The sequence below is a fragment of the Salvelinus alpinus genome, chromosome 4 (genome assembly GCF_045679555.1).
Source record: "Salvelinus alpinus chromosome 4, SLU_Salpinus.1, whole genome shotgun sequence".
Taxonomy (NCBI): Eukaryota; Metazoa; Chordata; class Actinopteri; order Salmoniformes; family Salmonidae; genus Salvelinus; species Salvelinus alpinus.
In genome coordinates this window covers 55,722,296-55,742,295 of record NC_092089.1, presented here as the reverse complement: position 1 = coordinate 55,742,295, position 20,000 = coordinate 55,722,296, and the positions used below count along the sequence as shown (strand labels likewise).

Below are 20,000 nucleotides of genomic sequence, written 5' to 3'. Positions count from 1 at the left end.
CTCATGTACTACACTATAGATGACAGATGTGTTCTAATCTATGGTATCAAGGACTAGTTACTTTGCTCAGCAACAAAAAACAAACGAAAAACACTTGGGACCTTGAACGGAATCCTCTGCCAAGTTTTTGGCACTATGCTCACTCACAAGGGCACCAGCCTTCCGAGGGACCGGGGCTTGGTGTGCATCCAACAAAAGCGTCCCCCAGAATTTCATCTTCAAACCCACTTTGAATTTGTGTTTGAATAACACTCAGGCGACAAATCAAAATATGTTGAATGCTAAGAATGAGGTCACCTGCTATTGATCCGTAAAATGTTCCTAGATAAGTCTCCTTGTATAAAGGGATGTTTGCACTGTTGTTTCTTTGAGTGATGGGCCCAGTGATGGACGGTCATTTTGCTGCCCTCTCTTTCTCTCTCTCTCTCCTTCTCTCTGAAGACACTGTACCAGGGCCTGTGCCAAACCCATAATTTTCTCCTGCCAGATATTTCATTAAACTTTTAACTCTTTGCAAGGTAATTCACTTGACATTTCAGGAGGAGGGTTTTAAGCACTACTTATTGTTGCCTCTGCAATTTACTGTCAGATGGACACTTGTCTAATAAATCTCCAAAAGCCATTTCAAGGAAACCTCAAAGGAGTGTCAAATGCTGTGAAAACCATCAATATTTCAGTCCAATAAATTGTATTGTGTGTCTTACAATTAACATTTAAACCAACAAAGGAGGAAAGTGTTTTATGGCAAGGCCTTGCCTTGCCTGTGTAGGTCCCAGTGGCACTGATTTAATTAAGACCTCTTGTCTTAATTACTTAATAAGCCTAATTGTAACATTTCTGGAGAGAGGTATTTGGCTGTAAGTGAGATGAAAATCGGTGGAATTGAGTAAGTCCATTTGTTATTTCATTTAAGTCCAATGTTAATCAAATCAGTGTACGTGTGTGTCGTACAGCTCGGGGAGATGTTTGATCACTGTGGGATTTGTCAGGACCTCCAATCCTGCATTAAACACATACTGCTGTGGATCATGATACATACGACAATGATACATTGTCATTGTTACCCGCCATTCATAGACAGATGTGTGGAGGAGAGGGGGTGAGGGGAGGGTGAGGAGTGGCGGCTCGCCGTGTCACTGCGGCGATAAGCAGGGCCGAACCCACCAATCACATGGTCTGCCGCTGGCGCATTCCTGGCCACTTAATTAGGGGTTGTTGGTACCACAGAAGGTGTCACCAACCTTTTCACTGGGAGAACAGATGGTGTCCTTTTTCTGAGGTCCTGCCAATGCCCACTCTCCCGCGCTCCTGGGAAAATGACCTAACTCAAAGGCAGCTGCTTAGTCCAGCTTGAGTGATTCTTTAGTGACACTTCTATTGAGGCCTTAGCAGTGCGTACCACTGCAGAGAGAGGGGGGAGAGACCAAGTGGACTGTATCCTTTACCAGTCGTTAGTTCTGTGTTTTTACAATGTTATGATATACGGAGTTATATTAGGCTTCCGTATCAATGTTTCTTAGACACGGACTGCAGAAAGAAAGTGAGGGTCGTACCTCAAAAGTGCGTGACGAGTTCACAATCTGCATGTGGAATCACCTCCCCCCACCACAACCAGATGGTGTGAATGTCAACAGAGAATGGTCCTGTCCTAGGCAGGACTGTCTGGGGAACAAAAAGTGAAAGGGTTCCTCGACAGTTACAAAGAGGGGCCATGGAGAGACTGTGAGGGGAGGGGCCTGAGTCCTAATAGATAAAAAGAACAGGAGAGTTGTGAGAGGGCAGAACTTGTCATTGGGGAGTAAAAGGAGATGCAGAGAATCTGAGGCTGCAGATTGGTCTGGAAGGGTTCTGGAGGGGGTCAGGGTTTTACATGCCCCATGCTGGGTGGACAGAAGATGGCCTGTCACTCATTCGTCAGCTTGACTCAGACTGGGGAACCAGAGGGTTGAATAGAACGTATGGGACCATACAGCGCAGGCAGAATCACAGGGTCACATGACTGTTTTGTTGTTGGAGGCTAGGGATATCTAGTTTTCCTGCATATGGTATATCTTTTGATTTTTAAATACATTTTGCACTTTGTAAGTTTAGTTTTAATGTTAGCTCTTGGGATTTTTGTTTTGCATTCATACCCTTTCGTATAAGACTTGTGAAAGAAATGCAAATGGTTATACAATAGGAATAATGTTGTTTTTTTTGTTGCTGATTAATAATTTATTTCAAGAAAGGTGAAAATATATGTATATAAAATTTGGCATAAGTGAAAATGTATGGTAGGAAAAACACATTTTACTCAGGTTTTATGTTATAGTCAGGTGATTCTTCCGATGCAGTGTATTATATCCCCCGTGTTAGTCGAGGGATCTCAACTGATGGCTGAGTGGGGAGTTTCACTGGAAACAGGCTCAGCTCAGTTCAGCTGTAGCATTTTATTGGCGTGGCAGGACATAAACTATGTCATTTTCATCATGTTCTATAGTGGGTAAACCTGTTTCCTACTGCTTTTTCTATCAGATATATGTCTGCACAGTTTTATGGTTGTGGATTTGGGTCCAACCCTGATCGATCTATTGAAGCTTGGGATTTAATAGCTGCACAGCGCCCGGTTCAGGGCAATGGGGAGGAAGGTATATTTAATCACTAAACAGGAGAAAGGTGACAGGCCCCGGTCGCTAACAATTTCTGTTTTATGAGGAGGAGCAGAAGCACGGCCCACACAGTCACACACTGTGGTGTTAGGGCACGATGGATGGAAGACAGGCCTACAATAGCACAATGGGTCTTTGCTATCAATTATTTTTTGAAATCCGGAATTTGACTTGTCATACATCAAAGATTAAACCTGCTAGTTTAAGTTTAACTGTTTAAAAGTACTATCGTGTAAATACTGCCCACAGTATTCAAATGAACCCAAATTATCTTGTCCCAGACGACTACAGTCGTCACGTCTACTCCTGCTCCCACTCTCTGGTGCTCCATGCCGCCAGTTTATTCATTATTACACACACCTGCCACCATTGTTACGCGCACCTGCGCTTCATGAGACTCACCTGGACTCCATCACCTTCCTGATTACCTCCCCTATATCTGTCACTCCCTTTGGTTTTTACCCAGGTGTTATTGACTCTTTCATGTCTGTACACTACTCGCGTTTCTTGTTTTGTTCTATGTTCCGTTATTTGTTAAATTCTCTCCCTGTACTTGCTTCCCGATTCTTAGCGTTCACGTTATAAAATAAAGCCTCACCAAAGGGAAGCAACAGGGATTATTATTTTTTTACTGTTGACGTCGGGCCCAAGTGCCGCTGCCGAAGTAACCGGGGATGCCTCAGCCGGCTCGTCAGGCTTCCATGCCTCAGCTGGCTCGTCAGGCTTCCATGCCTCTGCCGGCTCGTCAGGCTTCCATGCCTCAGCTGGCTCGTCAGGCTTTCATGCCTCTGCCGGCTCGTCAGGCTTCCATGCCTCAGCCGGCTCGTCAGGCTTCCATGCCTCAGCCGGCTCGTCAGGCTCCCATGCCTCTGCCGGCTCGTCAGGCTCCCATGCCTCAGCCGGCTCGTCAGGCTCCCATACCTCAGTAGAAACGACTGGCCCGCTCCTGGACATCGGGACAGTCCCTCCGGTCAGCGTCCTGCGGCTGGAGCCGGGCGTCAGGGAGAGGATACTGTCACGTCTACTCCTCCTCTCCGGCGCTCGACATTGGCAGTTTATTCATTATTACCCACCCCTGCCACCATTGTTACGCGCACCTGCGCTTCATGAGACTCACCTGGACTCCATTACCTTCCTGATTACCTCCCCTATATCTGTCACTCCCTTTGGTTCTTTCCCCAGGCGTTATTGACTCTGTTTCATGTCTGTACGCTGCTCGTGTTTCTTGTTTTGTTCTATGTCCCGTTATTTATTGAATTCACTCACTGCACTTGCTTCCCGATTCTTAGCGTACACGTTATAACAGTAGCATCTCTACATGTCTAATGATGAGTCGTGGCTGGTGATTCCGTGGTGGTGATAGTGTGGGATTAGATTCTGTCCATTGAGCATGTTGTTGCTGTTTGGGGACACAGACGGGGTTCTCCGGTCCCCCCTCAGATAGATAGACAGAGCTGAGAGAGATGCGAGGGTAGAGAGAGAGAAAGATTGTTCATTTGTTAAATACTTAACATCTATTGCTTTGGCAACAGTAGCAACCATCCATTCATGCCAATAAAGCATTTATTGAATTGAGAGAGTGCGAGAGCGGGGAGATTGAGCAGCAAAATGACCGTCAGTCACTGGGCCTATCACTCAATGAAATGACGGAGCGCACATCCCTTTATACAAGGAGACATATCTAGGAAAATGTAACTGATCAATTGAAGGTGACTTTGAGAGACTTTGACTTTTTGTCTCACTAATGAGACCTCCTCATAAGAGAGAGAGAGAGGTCCCCTGATATTTTTGGCACTGGGAGCTTATAGAGCACCATTCACCTGTGCCCTGCCATGCTCTCAGACCCCTCCTCCCCCTGCCACTGATGCCCCTTCACTTCCACTAAGCTCATGCTGTGTCTAACGTTGACGCTGAGGGTGTACAGCGCCTTGCCCACCACCTATGCATAAAAGTCAGTAAGTCCTCCGGATCCCCCTGCCAGTCCTCATTCTCTGTTGTCTCTTGCAGTGACGGAAATGGTGGTGGAGAGAGAGCGGATTGACTTATAAATCAGCTCCTTCTCCCCGACTTCGCTGAGAGACAGAGAGGACACGGAGCAAGAGAGCGAGAGAGGTAGAGAGATAGGCTCGTCATCCAAACGAATGACTTTCACTTATTGCAGATTAATGATGGAGCGATGTTAATTACACTACGAGCTCTTTGTCACCCTCTGAGGTTACCACTGGGAATGTTGTGGGAGCGTTACGGCAGCATTCGGCCTAACAAGCGTGATTATTACAGCCTTCGTCTCTGGGAGAGAGGGATGGAGAGTTGGAGGATAGAGGGAAAGAGGGATGGAGAAGCAAGAGAGGGAAAGATGGATGGAGGAGAGACAGAGGGGGAGGGTTTGGTGTGAAGGCAGTCTGGGAGGATAGAGGGGCGTAGGAAAGTGATAGATGGGTGGAGGACAGAGGTAAAGAGGAATAGAGGAGAAAGAGAGATGCAGAGAGATAGAGGTGGGTGGGAATGAGGCAGAGCTGTTTAAGGGAAAGCCATTGTGTGGCGACGGCCTGATCGTGGCGGTAAAGAGTGAATAATGGGGCTTGATTACAGTCCATGAACTGCACATCGTTCAGAATCAATCGTCGAGCACAATTACAGGAGCGCCAACAGCAACCCTCTCTCTCCCCGGACAGAATAGGAAGTGATTGTGTCAGAGTACAACATCATCCTCCTGAAAATGACTTGTTGCCTCCTCGTATGGAACCATTAGAGCAGGTGCACCCACACCCACAAGCATTTCCTTATGCACTTAGGACACACACACCTTCTAAAAAGCTTTCACAGTCACCTTAAAAACTTCTTATGGCTGCAGGGGCAGTATTGAGTAGCTTGGATGAAAGGTGCCCAGAGGTGCCCATAGTAAACTGCCTGCTCCTCAGTCCCAGTTGCTAATATATGCATATTATTATTAGTATTGGATAGAAAACACTCTGAAGTTTCTAAAACTGTTTGAATGATGTCTGTGAGTATAACAGAACTCATATGGCAGGCAAAAACCTGAGAAGAAATCCAAAGAGGAAGTGGGAAATCTGAGGTTGGTCGATTTTCAACCCAGCCCCTTTTGAATACACAGTGGGATATGGATCTGTTTGCACTTCCTACGGCTTCCACTAGATGTAAACAGTCTGTAGAACCTTGTCTGATGCCTCTACTGTGAGGTGGGGCCGAAGGAGACAGGAATTAGTCAGGTCTACCATGACCTGACCATGCTCTGACCATGCGCGTTCACATGAGAGGGAGCTCTGTTCCATCGCACATCTGAAGTCAATGGTATTCTCCGGTTGGAAAGTTATTCAAGATTTATGTTAAAAACATTCTAAAGATTGATTCAATGCATCGTTTGACATGTTTCTACTGACTGTTACGGAACTTTTTGACATTTCGTCTGATTTTAGTGAACGCGCTTCCTGACTTTGGATTTGTTTACCAAACACGCTAACAAAAATAGCTATTTGGTCATAAATGATGGACATTATCGAACAAAACAAACATTTATTGTGGAAGTGGGATTCCTGGGAGTGCATTCCGACGAAGATCAGCAAAGGTAAGTGAAGACTTATAATACTATTTATGAGTTTTGTTGACTGCACAATTTGGCGGGTAACTGTATGGCTTCCTTTTGTGGCTGAACACTGTTCTCAGATTATTGAATATTGTGCTTTTGCCGTAAAGCTTTTTGAAATCTGACACAGCAGTTGCATTAAGAACAAGTGTATCTTTAATTCTATGTAAAACATGTATCTTTCATCAAAGTTTATGATGAGTATCTATGTTATTAGACGTGGCTCTCTGCAATTTCTCCGGATATTTTGGAGGCATTTCTGAACATGGCGCATGGTAAACTGAGGTTTTTGGATATAAATAGGTCATCAAAGGTCATCAAAGGTTAGTGATTCATTTTATCTCTATTTCTTCTTTTTGTGACTCCTGTCATTGGCTGGGAAAATGGCTGTGTTTATCTGTGATTTTGCGGTGACCTAACATAATCGTTTGTGGTGCTTTTGCTGTAAAGCCAATTTGAAATCGGACACTTTGGTGGGATTAACAACAGGATTACCTTTAAAAAAAATTGTTTGAATTTGGCGCCCTGCACTTTCACTGGCTGTTGTCATATCATCCCGTTAACGGGATTGCAGCCATAAGAAGTTTTAACATGCACATTCACACACTTCACACACCACATAACGCTGCATCAATTAAAGCACATTAGAATAAAATCTACTCAGACAAAGACTGACTGGTGACTGTACACATGGACACACAAAAGCAATATGATACTGATGGTCCTTGTCTAACAATGTGTTTGCCCTGGTCTCAGGTATGGGTTTGGGGTTTTGGATGCAGGGCTGATGGTGCAGCAGGCCTTACAGTTCCTGGCTGTTGCCCCTCACAGGAAGTGCACACAGGAAGTCACTCTTGACCCCATCCGGTGCTGTCACAATGCTATAGCATCCATTTAAAAACATATTGGTGCATAGGAAGGCTAAGAATTGTGTGTGTGTGTGCTTGCATGCGTTTGTGTCAGTATGTAAATTGAAAATGTTTTGTTTTTGGCTGCATTCTCCTTTCAGAAAGTGTTGGTCAGGGCATCGCTGCAAGTGTGATTGATGGATGTGTTGCCATGGGAATGTGCTGTAAACAGGAGCAGGCTGTCAGTCTTTTAAAGCTCGGCAGCAGCTCACTCTGCGATGTGCCATTGTCACACCAGATGTGCTGTGTGAGATGAACGGGGGCGGATGGGTGTACACTTAATCTGTTTATTTAAGTCATTCATCTAATACTAATACTAATACTCCCCCACCTCTCTCTCAAACATACACACACAATTGTCTCTCTCTCTTTCTATCACATACTCTCTGTCTTTGTCTCCCTCTCTCTCATACTCACGTACACACGCGAGGTGAAGGTGAGTCTCAGCAGTGTGTGTCGTGGTGACCTCTCCATAGCCCTGGTGTCCCCGGCGGGCACAGTGTCCCTGCTCCTGGCCACGCGGCGCAACGATGCCTCGGCCGCTGGCTTGAGGAACTGGACCCTGATGAGCGTTCAGTCCTGGGGGGGACACCCTCACGGCGTCTGGACACCCTCACGGCGTCTGGACACTCAAGGTCAGCTGCAGTTCTTTACCATGTTTACATCCCCCAGAGAACTTTAAATTCACCTCACACAGCAAATTCACGAGTGTACATTTAACTCAGAAAGGGTTACATTCATCACTTCGACAGTGTTCATATAAATAATTTGAATCTAGTTAAATGAACACTTTTGAGACTAACCTCAGTTCATCCCAATGTCCCATGTTGTGTGTGTGCATGTGTAGGTCAAATGGGAATCAGGCCTTGTAAAACGTTGGAGGGTTATAGATTTTAAAAAAGCTGGCGAGAGGAAAGGGACCCCCCCCCCCCTACACACACACACAGACAGACAGACACACACACACTCACGTCCTCCTGCAGATTTACTGTCCCCTTTGTGACCAATTACTCAGGCCCAACGCTGTGGAGACACAGAGAAGACGGCAGAGCGACACACAGGCTAGAGTCACAGTGCTCAACACACATTAACACTGGGAGTTGACGATGCTTGGCACAGCTCGGCACAGCTTTTAAAACCTGTTATGGCTAGGGGTTCCGCTAGCGGAACTCAAAAAATTCACAAGTGCAATACACCAAAGTAAAGCTTAACTTCTTGTTAATCTAGCCATCGTGTCAGATTTCAAAAAGGCTTTACAGCGAAAGCACACCATGCGATTATGTTAGGTCAGCGCCTAGTCACAAAACATACAGCCATTTTCCAGCTAAAGAGAGGAGTAACAAAAAGCAGAAATAGAGATGAAATTAATCACTAACCTTTGATGATCTTCATCAGATGGCACTCATAGGACTTCATGTTACACAATACATGTATGTTTTGTTCGATAAAGTTCATATTTATATCCATAAATCTCAGTTTACATTGGCACGTTATGTTCAGTAATATTTTGCCTCGAAAACATCCGGTGAATTTGCAGAGAGCCACATCAATTTACAGAAATACTCATCATAAACTTTGATGAAAGATACAAGTGTTATGCATAGGATTAAAGATAAACTTCTCCTTAATGCAACCGCTGTGTCAGATTTCTAAAAAGCTTTACGGCAAAAGCACACCATGCAATAATCTGAGTACAGCCACCAAAACAAGCCATACGGATACCCGCCATGTTGTGGAGTCAGTAAAAGTCAGAAATAGCTTTATAAATATTCACTTACCTTTGATGATCTTCATCGGAATGCACTCCCAGGAATCCCAGTTAAACAAGAAATGTTTGTTTTGTTCGATAAAGTTCATCTTTATGTCCAAATACCTCCTTTTTGTTCGCGCGTTTAGTTCACCAATCCAAATGCACAAGGAGCGAGCACAAAGTCCAGACGAAAAGTCAAAAAAGTTGCATTGAAGTTTGTAGAAACATGTCAAACGATGTATATAATCAATCTGTAGGATGTTTTTATCATAAACCTTCAATAATGTTTCAACCAATTCCTTTGTCTTTAGAAATGAAAGGGAACGGAGCTCGTGCTCACGGCCGCGCACGATCAACAACTCAAGGCTTTCATCCAGACCCCTGGTTGAAACAGCTCTTATTCGCTCCCCTTTCACAGTAGAAGCCTGAAACAACGTTCTAAAGACTGTTGACATCTAGTGGAAGCCTTAGGGAGTGCAATCTGACCCCATTTACACTGTATATTGGATAGGCAATCACTTGAAAAACTACAAACCTCAGATTTCCCACTTCCTGGTTGGATTTTTCTCAGGTTTTCACCTGCCATATGAGTTCTGTTATACTCATAGACATCATTCAAACAGTTTTAGAAACTTCAGAGTGTTTTCTATCCAAATCTACTAATAACATGCATATATTAGCTTCTCGGCCTGAGTAGCAGGCAGTTTACTCTGGGCATGCTTTACATCCAAACGTGAAAATACTGCCCCCTAGCCCAAAGAGGATTTATTAACACACTGCTAATCAGCACACACAGCACACAACACAACTCTTGCCCTTAACTTACAGCAGCTTACTGTAAATCAGCCGACAGACAGCACATACTGTTTGTATGCATACACACATACACACACACACTCAACACGCAAAAACTTACTGTAACTCAGCACACAAACAACACACACACCAACACGTTTACAGTAAACATGAACACAAATATGAATACAACGCACACTTTGCACTACACACTTGGCCACTGAGAGAGGGATGCCTTAACACACAGACTAGGTGAGGATTTAACACAGCTATCTCCTGTATCTGTGTTTTACTCAAGGACAGTGGAGGGTGTGGAGGAGGCTGGAGGGGTGTTTCTGGCAGGACTGGAGATAGTCTTTATTGATTTGTCATGATGACAATTGTCAAAGAACATGGTGGTGAAAGAGCTAGATGGAATTGAAAGAGAAAAAGGAAGGCTCCGCGCCGTGACCTTCCAGCACGCTGAAGGATATCACCGCAGGGCAGTAAACGCTTTAAGACATGGTAGACTCTCTCTCTCTCTTTCTCTATGAGCTCACACTCTCTCTCCTCACTCTCTCTCCCCCTCTTTTTCTCGTTCTCTGAGCACATTCTCTCTCTTTGAGCTCTCTCTTTTTCTGTCTCCACTCTCTCTATACTCTATACTGTGTTTTTCTCTTTCTGCACTCTCTCTCTCTCTCTCTCTCTCTCTCTCTCTCTCTCTCTCTCTCTCTCTCTCTCTCTCTCTCTCTCTCTCTCTCTCTCTCTCTCTCTCTCTCTCTCTCCCGCTTCCTCCTTTCTCTCTCTCAACCTGCCCAGTCTCTAACCCGCCTCCGTAATAGCCCAGAGTAGGCAGAGGAAGCTGGCTGGTTTGTTTACACTAGAGTGGGAACATTAGTATATCCCTGCTCAGTAGAACACTGTTGCTCTTCTGCAGTGTGAAACTGAGGTAACGTCACATAGGAAATGAGAAGTACAGTATGACAATTTAGACCCAATTGCTTTGTTTATTGTTGGTTTCTACAACAATAAAGACTAGTACCCATGCATGGAGACACGCACAGAGACAGGCGTGCACACACACACACACACACACACACACACACACACACACACACTGGCACATTGATATCGAACACATATACACACACAGACCGACAAACACACACACACACACACACACACACACACACACACACACACACACACACACACACACACACACACACACACACACACACACACACACACACACACACACACACACACACACACACACACACACACACACACACACCCCTGCTCAACCTCCTCTGGCTCACAACTGCCCCCTCTCTGCCCACTCAGCACACCACAGCCCCTGGTGCCCACACGGATGGCATGGTAGCATGGCATCATAGCACTATGGCTCGGCTCAAGAGTTTTTAGAGGAGAGATCCCTATTCCCAGTCGACTGAATAGAGCTGGGATAGAGAACTAACTGCTGGAGTAATACAATAAGTGTTTTTAGCCTACAACAGTGTGGCTGTCATGGCTGACAGATGATGTACAGTGCCTTCGGAAAGTGTGCAGACCCCTGGAATTTTTCCACATTTTGTAATGTTACAGCCTTGTTCTAAAATTGATTCCCCTCATCAATCTACACACAAAACCCCATAATGACAAAGCAAAAACAGGTTAATAGACATTTATTGATAATTTATTTTAAAAAATGTAAACTGAAATATTACATTTACATAAATATTCAAACACTTTGCTCAGTACTTTGTTGAAGCACCTTTGCAGCGATTACAGCATTGAGTCTTGTTGGGTATGACGTTACAAGCTTGGCACACCTGTATTTGGGGAGTTTCTCCCATTCTTCTCTACAGATCCTCTCAAGCTCTGTCAGGTAGGATGGGGAGCGTTGCTGCACAGCTATTTTCAAGTGTCTCCAAAGTAGAGGTCGACCAATTAATCGGAATGGCCGATTATATTCATAACAATCGGTAATCTGCATTTTTGGACACCGATCATGGCCGATTACATTGCACTCCACGAGGAGACTGCGTGGCAGGCTGCCTACCTGTTATGCGAGTGCAGTAAGGAGCCAAGGTAAGGTGCTAGCTAGCATTAAACGTATCTTATAAAAAACAATCAATCTTAACATAATCACTAGTTAACTATACATGGTTGATGATATTACTAGTTTATCTAGCTTGTCCTGCGTTGCATATAATCGATGCGGTGCCTTTTAATTTGTCATTGAATCATAGCCTACTTCGCCAAACGGGTGATTTAACAAGCGCATTCGCGAAAAAAGCACTGTTGTTGCACCTATGTGTACCTAATCATAAACATCAACGCCTTTCTTAAAATTAATACACAGAAGTATATATTTTTAAACCTGCATATTTAGCTAAAATAAATCCAGGTTAGCAGGCAATATTAACCAGGTGAAATGGTGTCACTTCTCTTGCGTTCATTGCACGCAGAGTCAGGGTATATGCAACAGTTTGGGCCGCCTGGCTCGTTGCGAACTATTTGCCAGAATTTTACGTAATTATGACATAACATTGAAGGTTGTGCAATGTAACAGGAATATTTAGACTTATGGATGCCACCCGTTAGATAAAATACGGAACGGTTCCGTATTTCACTGAAAGAATAAATGTTTTGTTTTCGAAATTATAGTTTCCGGATTTGACCATATTAATGACCTAAGGCTCGTATTTCTGCGTGTTATTATGTTATAATTAAGTCTATGATTTGATGTTTGATAGAGCAGTCTGATTGAGCGGTGGTAGGCAGCAGCAGGCTCGTAAGCATTCATTGAAACAGCACTTTCATGCGTTTGCCAGCAGCTCTTCGCTGTGCTTCAAGCATTGAGCTGTTTATGACTTCAAGCCTATCAACTCCCGAGATTAGGCTGGTGTAACCGATGGGAAATGCCTAGCTAGTTAGCGCTAATAGCGTTTCAATTGGTGACGTCACTCGCTCTGAGACCTTCAACCTTCAAGGTAGTTGTTCCCCTTGCTCTGCAAGAGCTGCGGCTTTTGTGGAGTGATGGGTAACGATGCTTCGAGGGTGGCTGTTGTCGATGTGTTCCTGGTTCGAGCCCAGGTACGGGCGAGGAGAGGGATGGAAGCTATACTGTTACACTGGCAATACTAAAGTGCCTATAAGAACATCCAATAGTCGAAGGTATATGAAATACAAATGGTATAGAGAGAAATAGTCCTATAATTCCTATAATAACTACAACCTAAAACTTCTTACCTGGGAATATTGAAGACTCATGTTAAAAGGAACCACCAGCTTTCATATGTTCTCATGTTCTGAGCAAGGAACTTAAACGTTAGCTTTTTTACATGGCACATATTGCACTTTTACTTTCTTCTCCAACACTTTGTTTTTGTATTATTTAAACCAAATTGAACATGTTTCATTATTTATTTCAGGCTAAATTGATTTTATTGATGTATTATATTAAGTTAAAATAAAAGTGTTCATTCAGTATTGTTGTAATTGTCATTATTACAAATAAATAAATAAGAAAATCGGCCGATTAATCGGTATCGGCTTTTTTGGTCCTCCAATAATCGGTATCGGCATTGAAAAATCATAATCGGTCGACCTCTACTCCAAAGATGTTTATCGGGTTCAAGTGCAGGCTCTGGCTGTGCCACTCAAGGACATTCAGAGACTTGTCCCGAAGCCACTCCTGCGTTGTCTTGGCTGTTGGCTTAGGGTCGTTGTCCTGTTGGAAGGTGAACCTTTTCCTCAGTCTGAGGTCCTGAGCACGTTGGAGCAGGTTTTCATCTCCCAGTCCCTACCGCTGAAAAACATCCCCACAACATGATGCTGCCACCACCATGTTTCACCATAGGGATGGTGCCAGGTTTACTCCAGATGTGATTCTTGGTATTCAGGCCAAAGAGTTCAATCTTGGTTTCATCAGACCAGAAAATGTCTCATGGTCTGAGAGTCCTTTAGGTGCCTTTTGGCAAACTCCAAGCGGGCTGTCATATGCCTTTTACTGAGGAGTGGCTTCTGTCAGAGTGACCATCGGGTTCTTGGTCACCTCTCTGACCAAGGCCCTTCTCCCCCGATTGCTCAGTATGGCTGGGCGGCCAGCTCTAGGAAGAGTTTTGGTGATTCCAAACTTCTTGCATTTAAGAATGATGGAGGCCACTGTGTTCTTAGGGATCTTAAATGCTGCAGAAATGTTTTGGTACCCTTCCCCAGATCTGTGCCTCAACACAATCCTGTCTCTGAGCTTTACGGACAATTCCTTCGACCACATGGCTTGGTTTTTGCTCAGACATGCGCTGTCAACTGTGGGACCTTATATAAACAGGTGTGTGGCCTTTCCAAATCATGTCCAATCAATTGAATTATTTTATTTTATTTAACCTTTATTTAACTAGGCAATTTACCACAGGTGGACTCCAATCCAAACATATATATATATATTTTTTTATAAATATGCAAAAATGCCTAAAAACCTGTTTTCGCTTTGTCATTATGGGGTATTGTGTGTAGATTGATGAGGAAAACAATACATTTCATCCATTTTATAATAAGGCTGTAACGTAACAAAATGTGGAAAAAGTCAAAGGGTCTGAATACTTTCCGAAGGCTCTGTATATACTAATACAATCTCAGGTGGCACATCTGAATTCCCTCCTTCTATGCCCCCAAAAGAACCCAGAGAATTCCCACATAAACACACATGGCATACAAACAGTTATAAAGTAGATACATGTACTGCAAAATACATTCAAATACACATTCATTCTCACAAGCACACAAACACTCACTCTGGCCCAAGGTGGATTTCTAAAGGTGCATTAATTTGCATGCATTTGCATGTATAATTAGTTTGGGGAGATCAAGCGATCCAACCGCCCCTTTGTGGTTATTTCTTTTTCTTTTTGGGGGGGAGCGGCCCTCCATGTGAATATCGCCCACTGGCACCGCATCGCAGATGGTCGGGCTGAGGGTACCACTGAGTGTGTGTGTATATGTGCTCGCACTTGCGTGTGTATTTGTGTGTATGCATTTGTGGCGTGTGTGTGTGGGGGGGGGGGAGGCTCCCAGCGTGCTGAGCGGCCACCGTGGCCCTGTTGTGGATGATTTATGCATTAGAGGGAGCAGAGAGAAGCTCGGGTTCAGCCAGAACCTCCAGTTTCACACACTGCTGGTCCCCCGTTGCTTTACATATGTAAGCCCAGCAAGACTTCTGCTGGCATCCTCCACAGCACCCCCCCCCCCCCCCTCTCCCTCTCTCACTCTCTCTCTCTCCCTCTATCTCTTTTACTCAATCACACACTTTCTCTGTATATATATATGTATATTTCTCTCTTTCTCTCTGTCTTACTCTTCCTCATTTTTCACACCTTGTCTTTCACTCACTCTTCTTCTCGTGTCTTTTTAGTCTTTCCTACCCTGTCTTACTCTTGATCTCCAGCAATCAACTACTTCTTGGTCTATCTATCACGTATGATCTCCGATGCTCCATCTCTAATCTCCTTGTCTCTATGTACCCTATACCTCTCTATACCTTTGTGATCTCCCCCCACTCCGACCTGAGTTAAGTACAGGTAAATGGAATGGGATACCCTTTTTATGCACTTTTCTCTCTGTGCGTATTCGGACCTTGAACGTAAGCATGAGAATAGTGTGCTGTTCACCTGCTATTCGTTTTGGGTGGAGATGGAATAAATGAAGGTGTGGCGGAGGTGTGTCTACAGATAGGCATATTATGACCTTGACTTAATTCCTTAATATTCCACCACCTTTACGCGCAAGGAAACCGTGAATAAGGTCTAGCGAACCTACCGGTTCCAGGTGGAAAGAGCATCTACTTTATTTTTTCCCGATAGAAATATCACCATTCTCCATGCACTGTAATGAACAATTTGAAGACAGCTATTGATAAGAACTAGGTAAATGAGTAATCCATTTGGATAAGGGAATTGTATATATATTTATTACACTTGTTTTAAATATATTTCACCTTATAATCGCTGGAGACAAATGTGAAATCAGTCATATGGCAGCAGACTGAAGCATGTCAACATATCAACTTTCCCACAGTAAAGTTGCGGTGCCAACATGCAGTTATCATGTTAAATATTAGCCACTATCAGTATCAACCTTCAGTAGGCCTAGTAAGAACACATATTCAACTGCCAATTTACTGTTAGTTCCCTTTAGCTGGTATAGCCTACATTATCATTCCATTTAATGACATTGTTTAGTTTACCTGCGTTTGCTTCCTCTGCACAAGCCGTCACGGACATGTGGTTGTTGCTGAGGATCATTAGTAACAGTTGATAATATAAAAAAAAGACATGTAAGCTAATTTAATCTAATCGTTATGGAGCAAAGCGCAGACCAAGCCATAACAGTTGGAACCCGACACAATGGTCAATGGTTGGCTGTGTCATCACACAGGTCCATGGTTACTGCGGGCAATAGACGAGGGTATAGCCTACTATTGCACACTATTCTCCCTATTATAATTCTATGTACACTAATCTTCCAACATTACCATGGGTTAAAGAACTGAATGTGGCAATATTCTGATTGAATCAAACCACTGTTTTCTTTCTTTCCTGCATTAAGGCTCGTCAAACCTGTTTTTTATGATTCATAAATACTTTCCTAACCAAATATGCATGTAGTTAGATGGCTTTCAATCAATCAATCAATTTTATTTTATATAGCCCTTCGTACATCAGCTAATATCTCGAAGTGCTGTACAGACACCCAGCCTAAAACCCCAAACAGCTAGTAATGCAGGTGTAGAAGCACGGTGGCTAGGAAAAACTCCCTAGAAAGGCCAAAACCTAGGAAGAAACCTAGAGAGGAACCAGGCTATGAGGGGTGGCCAGTCCTCTTCTGGCTGTGCCGGGTGGAGATTATAACAGAACTATGCCAAGATGTTCTTTCTTTCATTGATGCCTAATATTCTGAACCCGTTCTCTTGATATATTCTATTGAGTCTGTCGATAAAACTCCAACTAAAAGGTACACCGTATTTAAAGGGATGGCTTAAGATACACATTTTGTTACGTTACAGCCTTATTCTAAAACGGATCAAGTTAATTGTTTTCCTCATCAATCTACAAACAATGCCCCATAATGACAAACCAAAAACAGGTTTTTCGATATTTTTGCACATTTATTAAAAATAATAAACTGAAATACCTTATTTATATAAGTAATCAGACCCTTTGCTATGAGACTCGAAATTGAGCTCAGGTGCATCCTATTTCCATTGATCATTCTTCAGATGTTTCTACAACTTGATTGTTGTCCACCTGTGGTAGATTCAATTGATTGGACATGATTTGGAAAGGCACACACCTGCCTATATAAAGTCCCATAGTTGACAGTGCATGTCAGAGCAAAAAACAAGCCATGAGGTCGAAGGAATTGTCCGTAGAGCTCCGAGACAGGATTATGTCGAGGCACAGACGTGAGGAACGGTACCAAAACATTTCTGTAGCATTGAAGGTCCCTAAGAAAACAGAGGCCTCAACCGTTCTTAAAAGGAACACGTTTGGAACCACCAAGACTCTTAGAGCTGGCCGCCCGGCCAAACTGAGCAATCAGGGGAGAAGCGCCTTGGTCAAGGAGGTGATCAAGAACCCAATGGTCACTCTTACAGAGCTCCAGAGTTCCTCTGTGGAGATGAGAGAACCTCCCAGAAGGACAACCATCTCTACAGCATTCCACCAGTCAGGCCTTTGTAGACGTAAGCCACTCCTCAGTAAAAGGCACAAGACAGCCCACGTGGAGTTTGCCAAAAGGCACCTAAAGGACTCTCAGACCATGAGAAACAAGATTGGCCTGATGAAATCAAGATTGAACTCTTTGGCCTGAATGCCAAGCGTCACGTCTGGAGGAAAACTTGCACCATCCCTACGGTGAAGCATGGTGATGGAAGCATCATGCTGTGGGTATGTTTTTCAGTGGCAGGGACTGGGAGACTAGTCAGGATCAAGGGAAAGATGAACGGAGCAATGTACTGAGAGATCCTTGATGAAAACCTGCTCAGGACTGGGGTTGAGGTTCAACTTCCAACAGGACAACGACCCTAAGCACACAGCCAAGACAACGCAGGAGTGGCTTCGGGACAAGTCTCTGAATGTCCTTGAGTGGCCCAGCCAGAGCCTGGACTTGAACCCGATAAAGCATCTCTGGAGAAACCTGAAAATAGCTATGCAGCACGAGAAAATCCAGGGGTTCAATTACATTTATTCAGCGTGGAAGGGAACCACGCTTGCAAAGCCCATTACGCACCCTCATGCGTAAGTCTGAATACCAGCTACTGAGAAGTGCGTAGGAAAGGCGTGTGTAAGAAAGGCGGAAATCTGGACCTAGGTGGCCTAGGCGCCTTTGTTTCTTATAATGTAGCTGTTTCTCACTCTGTTTTGTCTCAAAGTATCAGTCAATTATATTGCCTCTCACTTTCCTTTTTTATCTCTTACATATACAACTCGACGTGCAATTTTACATCAGATTTTTTTTTTTTAATACACAAATACTAGTCCCATAACATTTGTACAGACAACAGGGGATTACGGCATTTGACATTTACAGCAAATCCAACAAAGAACCTCTTGTTAGACACAGACAGACCAAACAAACAAACCAATCAGACATACTGATCATCACATATAAATCATCCATCATAGTTCCACATACATACGATGTATGGTTGTGATGTTATAGTATGTTTTCGCATAAAGTCACACATGAAGTGCCCTGTCAGGGAAATAAAAGTGAATTGAATAGAATTTTATTTAATTAAAATTGAAATGCAATTGAAATTATTGGAATTTGGGTTTCCATTTCACCTGTGAGACTATTGGTGTCAGAAAGCGATCCGGCTCTACATTAGAGCATGGTCTCCTCTCTCTCCTTTCAGCCATGGACGGCCGGCTATCGACCCACCTGTGGCATCACACTGTTTGTTTACCAACAACAAATCAATGCTGCGCTCAGCTGGGGGCTGCTGGGAATGGTCTCTGTTCCCCTCACATACTCACTCAACAAACACACACACACACCGTCAACACACAAAAACATGGCCAGTGTGGGCAATGCCACACAAATTGACTGGGCTATACTGTGTTGGACTGTTTGTGAGTGGTTGACTTATTGCTGCCTTAGGGCCTAGTACCTGACAACACATGTGTATCTATACACACATTGACACAGTGTTACGGTGTAGATAGTTCTATTAAGATTAGATTAAAGGAATTCTGTAAAGACATCAAACTAAATGCTGGAAAGAAATGCTGTGTATATATACTGAACTAACAACATGTAAAGTGTTGATCCCATGTTTCATGAGCCAAAATAAAAGATCCCTACATTTTTACAAATGCACAAAAACCTTATTTCTCTCAAATGTTGCGCACAAATTTGTTTACATCCTTGTAAGTGAGTATTTCTCCTTTGCAAAGATAATCCATCCACCTGACAGGTGTGGCATATCAAGAAGCTGATTAAACAGCATAATCATTACACAGGTGCACCTTGTGCTAGGGACGATAAAAGGCCACTCTAAAATGTGAAAAGCTATTTCTGATTGGCTGGGGCTGGCTCACCAAGTGGGTGGGTTGGGCCCCTGACCAGTCGTGTAAAATCCATAGATTAGGGCCTAATTAATTTATTTCAATTGGCTGATTTCCTTCAATGAACTGTAACTCAGCAAAATCTTTGAAATTGTTGCATGTTATATTTTTGTTCAGTATAAATGATGTATTAACTAAGTGTTTCTGTGTGTAAAGTGTTGATATTAGTTAGACTGTATACAGTCAGGGTGTGTATGTAACAGTGCTGTGTCCCGGACCCCCAGGTGACAGACAACAAGGGGACAGTGGGCCGCTGTGTGAGGGTTAGCTCAGAGGAGGCAGCGGGAGCCCTCCTCAGTGTCACGCTTCTCCTCTACGGCACCTACAACCCACACAGCAGCCTGCACGGTACGAGGCATCCGTGTGTGTGTTTGTGTATGTGTGTGCGTCATTCTGTATGTCCGTCCGTCCGTCTGTTTTTCTGTTCGTGCGTCCGTCCGTCAGTCCGCTCTCTATCGCCCATCATGAAAGTCTCTCTCCTCATACCAACTGTGAGTCCACTCCCATTTCCCCACTGCTGTACAGTAACTGTTGTGAAGTCAGTTCAACAGTATGTCTCTCTCCCTCTTATCCGTCTCTTCAACCTCTCCCCTCCTCTCCTCCCCTCTGTGATAACTGCAGTCATTTCTCTTGGCCGCTGCGGCAGGTGGTGACCAGGAGAAGTCTGATGTGTAATTACTG

General features: G+C 43.9%; 1 pseudogene; it reads left to right on the top strand.

The window, feature by feature from the left end:
• Positions 1-20,000, top strand: part of LOC139572614 (PC3-like endoprotease variant B) — a 143,462-nt pseudogene that overhangs the window by 114,146 nt on the left and 9,316 nt on the right.